Source organism: Haliaeetus albicilla, chromosome 15, assembly GCF_947461875.1.
Source record: "Haliaeetus albicilla chromosome 15, bHalAlb1.1, whole genome shotgun sequence".
NCBI lineage: Eukaryota > Metazoa > Chordata > Aves > Accipitriformes > Accipitridae > Haliaeetus > Haliaeetus albicilla.
The window spans coordinates 29,941,518-29,951,624 of NC_091497.1; positions in this window are offsets into that span (position 1 = coordinate 29,941,518).

Genomic DNA, 10,107 nt, shown 5'->3' on the forward strand with positions numbered 1-10,107 from the left:
AGTGTAAGTGGAGAAAGTGATTAGGAGACCCTTATTCCTTTCCAACGTTGGAGAGCGGAGGTAAGGGCAGGAGCAGCGGTACTTCTGAGCAGTACTGCCTCATATGAAACCCACCTCCTGGGTGAAGAACTCAGGCAGCTTTCTTGTGTTAGCATAGCACTATCAGCTCCAGGTGGCAAATGGGAAAGCTGAGGCTTAGGGCAGATGCATACTAGAAAATTTCAGAGCAGTCAAGTCCATTGGGTAACATGTTTTTACCACAGCTTCCCGTAAGTGTAAGCCTCCCAACAGATTCACAAGGCTGGTAGCAGCAGCTTTTCTGAGGGGTAACTCATTTTGTAGGGAATGGATATAATATGTTCTTGCAAAAAGACTTTTTCACAGCAGAAACTGCATCTCCACTGGAGGATTTCATGGCTAATAACTCAATGTAAGATAGACAAGACCTGGAAGGCGTGTGATAATGTCTAAGCAAAAAGAATGAGAGCTATGGTGGTAGAGCAAGAAAACAAATCCAGGCGTCTTCCTCCCAAGTTCTAGTGGTCTGCTTTCCTGGGGTAAATCACAGTACTTTCAAGGGAATGGCGCAACTGAAGTTGTAGTTACAGTGTCGTTGTAAGGGCTCAAGCCCTGAGCTCCAGTCCAAGAGTAGCAGACTGGCCCACCTCAGAGCAGCTATAGGCTATGAACTATCCTCTGCACCGTAAGAAAAACACTTTGGCCACTTCCGAGCAGAATTCAGGTGCAAACCAGCACATACATATTGCAGATAACTGGTAAGCCTATGCTGCCCACCAAGTCAACTCGAGTTTACTCTCAGGTTGTGATATGCTGATATTGTGTAATTGCCACTTCCTTCCCAGCCTCTTTTTTGGAGTGAACCAACTGATCTTCTCCATACAAAACTGAGAGAAGTCCTGGAAACAGATTGCTGCCAAAAGGTGGCAATGATGCGGGTTTGTTCCTTATCAACCCTGCCTGGTGCTAACCAGCCCTCCAACAATATCCCACCATGTCTATACTAACAAATTCCTGCCATAAGCCCTCCTGGAGCATCCTTTGTTATGGAAATACCACTCCAGTGGGCTGCAACCCATGCCTCAGGTTATTTCTGATGCTCCAAACAAAAACAAAAAATAAAATAAAAAAAAACAGCCTCACAGAAATGCAATGATCACATCTCAGAGCCAAGGGACCCAGAAGAGACCCAAAAGGACAAGTGCTTCATCATGTGGATACAAGGGAAACCACCAGGCTGCTGTAGAGGAACCAGCCCTGAGCAGGGTGCAAACAGACCACTTTTCCTGTGGAGCAGACATCATTCCCAGGGGTAGATGCATTTAGCAGGATAGATGCAGCCTCAAGGGAAAAACCTAACACAGAGAAATAGGGAAACCAACCTGACAGTACAGATGCATCTGTATGTACGCAGACGCCGGATGAGCAGCATGCTCCATGCCCATCCATGCCGCAACACCTTGGCAACCTGCAAACGGCTTGAAGGCAGCTGGCTATGGCACGTACAAGCCCACTGGCCTCGCTAGGGCACCTGGAGTCCTGCCAGCTACAGAGAGGGCAACCTTGCAGCACACATGGCCACGTTTGCAGGCTCCAGCGCGTAGCGAGCAAGAACAGTTTTGAAGGCAGCTTTGGGCAGTCAGCATAGACAGCCTGCAAGTTTGGAGCCTGGATCTCTAATCAGGAGAAAAACCTGTTTTCTGAGCATAACAGTGAGTCTCTGTTCCTTCCAGAGGCTGGTACTGCAAATCACCCACAAAGCACAATAGTTTCTCACCAGTTTTTCTTTTATGCTTAAAAGCCAGTTCCAAGATAGGAAGCAAATATTAGCTAAGTAATGATACTTAATCACTTGCTTTGGCAATTTCTCCTGTATTTCTGTTTGTACACGACCTCACAGAGACAATGGGGACCTACATTTTTATTTCTAGTCAAAGCATAATTATTACTAAATAAAAAATATCTATCTATGTAGAGCCCTTCATCTGAAAAATAAGTCAGACAGACTCATTGTCTGCATTTTAGAGGAGAGAAACTTTACTTATATGTTATATAGGAAAGTTGTAGTTATTTAGGAACTTCCACTTAGGAAAACAGCAAAATACAAGTGTTCTTTCTTTGTACAGCTGCACCCACCAGTACTTCCTTCTTGTGCAACAGACCTAGTGGGCAATCCAGGGCAAAGTCCCTGGGGCACAGACCTCTTTGATTTCAGTTAGAGTTATACATCAAAGAACGCCCTTTGTCTTTCAGAGACCTGTTCAGCAGAGCCCTTCTCAAACCTAGCCTAACAAGCATTGTGTTTATTACAGCAGAGATTATTGTGATTATTGTTCAACAGAGAGGAAGGTGATTAAGATCATCTGTTCTCTCAAGCTGCTGTCTTGGTCCAAAGTCATTGGAGACAAATATTACTTGATCATACTTGGTGGTATAAACATAACCCTGTACATCTCAATTTCCCATCTAAATTTGGAAAAGATAGTATTTCCCTGCCTCAGAGTCATGTTTTGAGATTAGATGCATTAACAAGAGGCACTCAACTATTACAGGAACAGGGACCACATTAAACATGCAAAAATAAAGGCAAAAGAAAGGATATAACTTGTCTCAGCTTAGTAGGCCAATGACAGGATGAAGAATTGAATGTAGGTTATGTTTCTTGGTTCTATCTATCAAATAATCATCAACCAATATATTTATTCTAGCTGATGTGACAATTTCAAATTCTCTCTGAACTGTTCAGGACATTCCCAGGACAGGCATATGACTTACACTTTCTTAAAACAAAGACAAATAATAAAAAGAAGATTCAAAATGGGGTGTAGTATCTAATCGTGCTAACTTGACAGAAAGGTTCAGACAGAAAGTACTGCACTGCACGTTACATTTTGCAAGTCTAATGTAAAAGCGTTTCTAGTCTTTGCCTGCAGACGCGATAAGGCTCTGAGCCTCATGGAATCAGCATTGCAGTGCGTGTCGTCCAGTACACTCCATACTGTCTATTTAGCAAAGCTTGCCTAAAGCTTGTTAAAGCCACCCTCCCACCAAACTATGTATTTCTGAAGTAAAGCCAGAAAGATGGAGAAAATATTAATTCGAATTCATCCTGTGACACAAGAACATAACAGCTAATATTTCTTTTTTTTTTTTTTTCCAAAGGTGGCTGCAAAATGGTTCTTTCTGAAGCTAACCAGACTGGGCTTCTTTGGTGATAGGATCATCTTGTAGTGAAACAAGGAAGTTAGGGTAGGCAGTTCTCTTCAGTAAGATGCTCTGTAACAACTGACATCATGAAATCCTCCTATTTCACAATATCAGTGTCTGACATAGGCCTGTTCTATTCCGCTAATCTCTTTACAAATTACTTGCACTTTTACCTCTCCAAGTTATTCATATTGTTATGAAATATATTTTGGTGTCATCTATCATAAAGCCTATCTTTTTGGAAGACATTATGCAAATGCTTTCATTTAGTCCCTTTATCAGTAGAATGTTAAGTTAGTGTTTTAAGAACCATCCCTCTGTGCCATGTCTGAAATAAGAAAGCATATGAGAAATATTAACGCCTAGTTTAAAAAATGATGTTAGTAAGGGTGAGCCTCAGTTTTCTGACACTGTAGGAAAGCAGCATCTTACTGCAGCAGAATGAGAAACTGAGTACTATTTGCAGAGAGGGCAAAATTTCCTTTACACCTTTAAAAATGCCACTGACACAAACTGAGTTGATCGAGCTGCCAAAACTGAAAGAAGAAAACATTATCCATAATATCAAAAAAGAAAGACCTTCACTAAGAAAAACATAAGAGGAAGAAGACAGCAGGTGAGGTACACGCCAGACAGAAGGATGAGAAATGATTAGCCACAGATTCTGTGGCTTGGCAGAAGAGCTTGTTACCCTGAAACAAAGCAACCTAGAGACTCTTGCATAAATTAATTGTGTCTAGCCATAATCTGCCTATGAGTTCAAAGCCAAAAGAAATCAAGAAATTATAGTCCTGGCCTGTAAGAAGGGAGAGACAACAAGCAGAAGGGAGAGACCACAAGCAGAAGGGAGAGAGGATGGCAAAAAGGAGAGAGCATAGAGGAAAACTGGCACATTTTGTTAGACAACATCAAAATGCATGAAAAGCAAAATCTAGAAGAGGCATAAGTGTGTATATATGAAACACGGAGGGCAGTATCAAAATGTGCTGGGGTGGTGAGTAAGAATGAAATCCCATTGCAGGGGCACTTAAGGAAAAGCAATAACTACTTCATTAAAAGAAACAAGAACAAAACCGGAGAGTAGGGTATATTCATACAGCATGGCAAAGACAGGCAGAAGAAAACATCTGGGAGAAGGAGGGTCAGAGGATAGTCGAGCTCGGAAAGAGGTGTACCGTTACATTGGGATTATGATAGATTTGCATGGACAGCTAGCCACATGTATAAAGGCAGGAGAAACCTGCATGCAAATGCTTTTAAAGAATTAAAAATAATTGCTCAACAATAACCTGGGGCAATGACAAGGCAGGGAGCATGTTATTGTTAACAACAGGTAACTGCTCCTTCAAAAGGCATCTTGGAAACAAAGCCAGCATGACATTGAAAGGAATAATTTACTTTGGTGTCATGTTGCAGATAAATTGATTTTCAAAAGTAAAAGTTGACAAACAATTAGGAAAGACCCCAACCTAATAAGGGTTGTCTTCTCACCTGAGCAGCTGTTTGTTTAGCACTTCAGTACACTGCAGTTGAAACTCTCAGAGTCTTGCATTTAGTTCCTGTCCCTTCCCTTAAAAACCACATCCAATGATGACAATACCTACTCCTTCAGAAAGACTTGTCCTTTATACGTATGTCCCTTGTCCCAGGGAACAGAGGAACATGGTCTGGACATGGTCTGAGTCATTAATACCAATCCCAACACTTACAGGCACCTATATAATAAAGACTTAATACAAAAAGGTCCTTGAAACATCTGCTCCACATACCACCATATCACAGGTCCCAACAACAATAAGACCTTTATTAAAAAAAAAACAAAAGCCATTTCTCTAATGCCTGCACATGCCTCTGGTTGGTGAATGTAAATACAGCCACTTGGCCAAAGGGAAAAGGCTCCCAGCTGCTTTTATGGCTCTGCACATTCCCGGCAAACTGCTGCCTCCGTCAACTCGCAGAGCAGCACCAGCCTCATGCACCGATGGCCCCAGCTGCTCCGTGAACAAGAAATGTGGCTACCCCAGCCAGGAGGCGGCAAGCCTTTAGTGACCACTTGACTAAACATGCACGCACCGTGGTGTGTAGAGTTAGCGGACGGGGAAGAAGAAATCTTCTCCCCCACAATAAACCCACATCTGAATGATGTGGTCCTCTGCTTCTTATTCTTTCTACCTGTTTTGAATCTCAGCCCAGGGTTGCCTTGACCAGGCTAAGGAGGTGATGAGAGAAATGGGTTTTCACGGCAGTTCTGCTAATACTTTCCTTCCTACAGATAAAAGAGAATCTCTTCCCCCCTATATGGGCAAGCAATGTAAAGTGTAATAAGTTCATAGAATGATAGAATCATGGAATCATTTAGCTTGGAAAAGACCATTAAGATCATCAAGTCCAACCATTAACATAGCACTGCCAAGTCCACCACTAAACGATGTCCCTAAGTGCCACATCTAGACGTCTTTTAAATACCTCCAGGGATGGTGACTCCAGAACTTCTCCAGGCAGCCTGTTCCAATGCTTGACAACCCTTTTGGTGAAGAAATTTTTCCTAATATCCAATCTAAACCTCAATCGCACTAAAAACAGTAATGACCAATTGCTCTTCAAAAGGCAAAATCTTCTGGGCTTGGCGTGGTAGCAATGTCGTGGTTTAACCCCAACCAGCAACTAAGCACCACACAGCCGCTCACTCACTCCCCCCCATCCAGTGGGATGGGGGAGAAAATCAGGAAAAGAAGTAAAACTCCTGGGTTGAGATAAGAACGATTTAATAGAACAGAAAAGAAGAAACTAATAATGATAACGATAACACTAATAAAATGACAACAGTAGTAATAAAAGGATTGGAATGTACAAATGATGCGCAGGGCAATTGCTCGCCACCCGCCGACCGACACCCAGCCAGTCCCCGAGCGGCGAATCCCTGCCCCCCACTTCCCAGTTCCTAAACTAGATGGGACGTCCCATGGTATGGAATACACCGTTGGCCAGTTTGGGTCAGGTGCCCTGGCTGGGCATGAGAAGCTGAAAAATCCTTGACTATATTCTAAACACTACTGAGCAACAACTGAAAACATCAGTGTTATCAACATTCTTCACACACTGAACTCAAAACATAGCACTGTACCAGCTACTAGGAAGACAGTTAACTACATCCCAGCTGAAACCAGGACAGCATCCACCCCTTATTCTATACCATTGACGTCATGCTCAGTTCCCATACCTTTAGTTACATTCTGATCAATCATCACCACCTTTCCATCCCTTTGAGACGTACGAACAATGATATATATATATATATAAGTATACACACACAGAGATATCAGTTCTTTAGTTCATGGGTTATGTTCATAAAATGTTTGTTGAGTTCATTTAGTTTCTGACTCTGGGCTCCATCTGTCATACCAGTCTGTCTGGGCAGGAGGGATGGTGCAAAGTCCTCTCAGTCGGTAGAGCAGAATTGGGCTTCAGTGCGGTGTGACGAGCAGATGACATTTGATGCAGGAGGAGGATGGTGTGCACCGTTGGATTGTTGCATGCTGGAGTCAGTTCTGGTTCCACCTCTACTGCGCTTTGCTCAGTTTTATCACAGTTCTTTCTTGCTTGATCCAAGTGATTCTTACTATAGTACTATGGATATAGCATATAACAATTATAGTAATGATAACATACAGTAGCAGGGTTATATAGCAACTAATATCATACAGTTTAATTCTGGCTATTTTCACCTAAAATCAAATCCCCTTGAGGCACACATCGGACTTCTCCATCTTTTCGCATCACCCACCAAGTGCACCCAGGCCCTTGAGCAAAAGCAATCCCACGAATGGGTTTACCTTTGCCTGAGGCAGGAGTAACCCAGACTGTTTTCCCTAACATGTTTTTCATGTGCACTACAGGGACTTTATCCCCTTCTATAGTATGTAAAAATTCTCATTGGGCAGGGCCACTCCGATTGGCAGATCCTCTGGTGTTGACTAACCAGGTGGCTTTTGCTAAATGTGTATCCCAATGTTTGAAAGTTCCGCCCCCCATTGCTCTCAATGTAGTCTTTAACAGTCCATTGTATCGCTCAATTTTCCCAGAGGCTGGTGCATGATAGGGGATATGATACACCCACTCAATGCCGTGCTCTTTGGCCCAGGTGTCTATGAGGTTGTTTCGGAAATGAGTCCCGTTGTCTGACTCAATTCTTTCTGGGGTGCCATGTTGCCACAAGACCTGCTTCTCAAGGCCCAGGATAGTGTTCCGGGCAGTGGCATGGGGTACAGAATATGTTTCCAGCCATCCGGTGGTTGCTTCCACCATTGTCAGCACATAGCGCTTGCCTTGGCGAGTTTGTGGGAGCATGATATCGTCAATCTGCCAGGCTTCCCCAAATTTATATTTCAGCCATCGCCCTCCATACCACAGGGGCTTTAACCGCTTGGCTTGCTTAATTGCAGCACATGTTTCACATTCATGGATAACCTGCGCGATAGTGTCCATGGTCAGGTCCACCCCTCGATCTCGAGCCCATCTATATGTTGCATCTCTTCCCTGATGGCCTGAAGTATCATGGGCCCATCGAGCCATAAATAGCTCACCCTTATGTTGCCAGTCCAGGTCCACCTCAGACACTTCAATCTTGGCAGCCTGATCCACCTGTTCGTTGTTTCGATGTTCTTCAGTGGCCCGACCCTTGGGTACGTGAGCATCTACATGACGTACTTTTACAACCAGATTCTCTAGCCGGGACTCAATATCTTGCCACAGTGCGGCAGCCCAAATGGGTTTACCTCTGCGCTGCCAGTTGCTCTGCTTCCATTGCTGTAACCACCCCCACAGGGCATTTGCCACCATCCATGAGTCAGTATAGAGATAGAGCACTGGCCACTTTTCTCTTTCAGCAATATCTAACGCTAGCTGGATGGCTTTCACCTCTGCAAACTGACTCTATTCACCTTCTCCTTCAGCAGTTTCTGCAACTTGTCGTGTAGGACTCCATACAGCAGCTTTCCACCTCCAATGTTTTCCCACGATGCGACAGGACCCATCAGTGAACAGGGCATATTGCCTCTCATTCTCTGGCAGTTTATTATACAGCGGGGCTTCTTCAGCACGTGCCACCTCCTCCTCTGGTGACATTCCAAAATCTTTGCCTTCTGGCCAGTCCGTGATTACTTCTAAAATTCCTGGGCGACTGGGGTTTCCTATGCGAGCCCGTTGTGTGATCAGTGCGATCCACTTACTCCACGTGGCGTCAGTCGCGTGATGTGTAGAGGAGACCCTCCCTTTGAACATCCAGCCCAGCACTGGCAGTCGGGGTGCTAAGAGGAGCTGTGTCTCAGTACCAACCACTTCTGAGGCAGCTCGAACTCCTTCATACGCTGCCAATATCTCTTTTTCAGTTGGAGTATAGCGAGCCTCGGATCCTCGATATCCTCGACTCCAAAACCCCAGGGGTCGGCCTCGGGTCTCCCCAGGTGCTTTCTGCCAGAGGCTCCAGGTAGGGCCATTCTCCCCAGCTGCAGTATAGAGCACATTTTTAACATCTTGTCCTGTCCGGACTGGTCCAAGGGCTACGGCATGAACAATCTCCCGTTTAATTTGTTCAAAGGCTTGTTGCTGTTCAGGGCCCCATTTAAAATCATTCTTCTTCCGGGTCACTTGATAGAGAGGGCTTACAATCAAACTGTAATTTGGAATATGCATTCTCCAAAACCCCACGACACCTAAGAAGGCCTGTGTGTCCTTTTTATTAGTCGGGGGGAGACATAGCTGCTATTTTATTAATCACATCCAGTGGGATCTGACGACGTCCATCTTGCCATTTTATTCCCAAAAACTGGATCTCCTGTGCAGGTCCCTTGACCTTACTTTCTTTTATGGCAAAACCGGCTTTCAGAAGGATTTGGATTATTTTCTTCCCTTTCTTAAAGACTTCTTCTGCTGTGTTGCCCCATACGATGATGTCATCAATGTATTGCAGGTGTTCCGGAGCTTCACCTTTTTCCAGTGCAGTCTGGATTAGTCCATGGCAAATGGTGGGGCTGTGTTTCCACCCATGGGGCAATTGATTCCAAGTGTACTGGACACCCCTCCAAGTAAAGGCAAATTGTGGACGACACTCTGCTGCTAGAGGGATTGAGAAAAACGCATTAGCAATGTCAATTGTGGCATACCACTTGGCTGCCTTTGACTCTAGCTCGTATTGAAGTTCTAGCATATCTGGAACGGCAGCACTCAGCGGTGGTGTAACTTCATTCAGGCCGCGATAGTCAACTGTTAGTCTCCACTCCCCATTAGACTTCCGCACTGGCCATATGGGACTATTAAAGGGTGAGTGGGTTTTGCTGATCACTCCTTGGCTCTCCAGTTGGCGAATCAACTTGTGGATGGGAATCAGAGAGTCTCGGTTGGTGCGATATTGCCGCCGGTGCACCGTCGTGGTAGCAATTGGCACCTGTTGTTCTTCAACCTTGAGCAACCCCACAATCGAAGGGTCTTGAGAGAGACCAGGCAGGGTAGACAGCTGTTCAGTGCCCTCCGTCTCCAAGGCAGCTATACCCAAAGCCCATCGATACCCCTTTGGGTCCTTAAAATACCCCCTCCTGAGATAGTCTATTCCAAGGATACACGGAGCCTCTGGACCAGTCACAATGGGGTGTTTCTGCCATTCATTTCCAGTTAGGCTTACTTCAGCTTCCAATACAGTTAATTCTTGGGATCCCCCTGTCACACCAGAAATACAAATGGATTCTGTCCCTTTATAACTTGATGGCATTAGAGTGCACTGTGCGCCGGTGTCTACTAGAGCCTTATACTCCTGTGGGTCTGATGTGCCAGGCCATCGAATCCACACAGTCCAATAGACCCGGTTATCCCTTTCCTCCACCTGGCTGG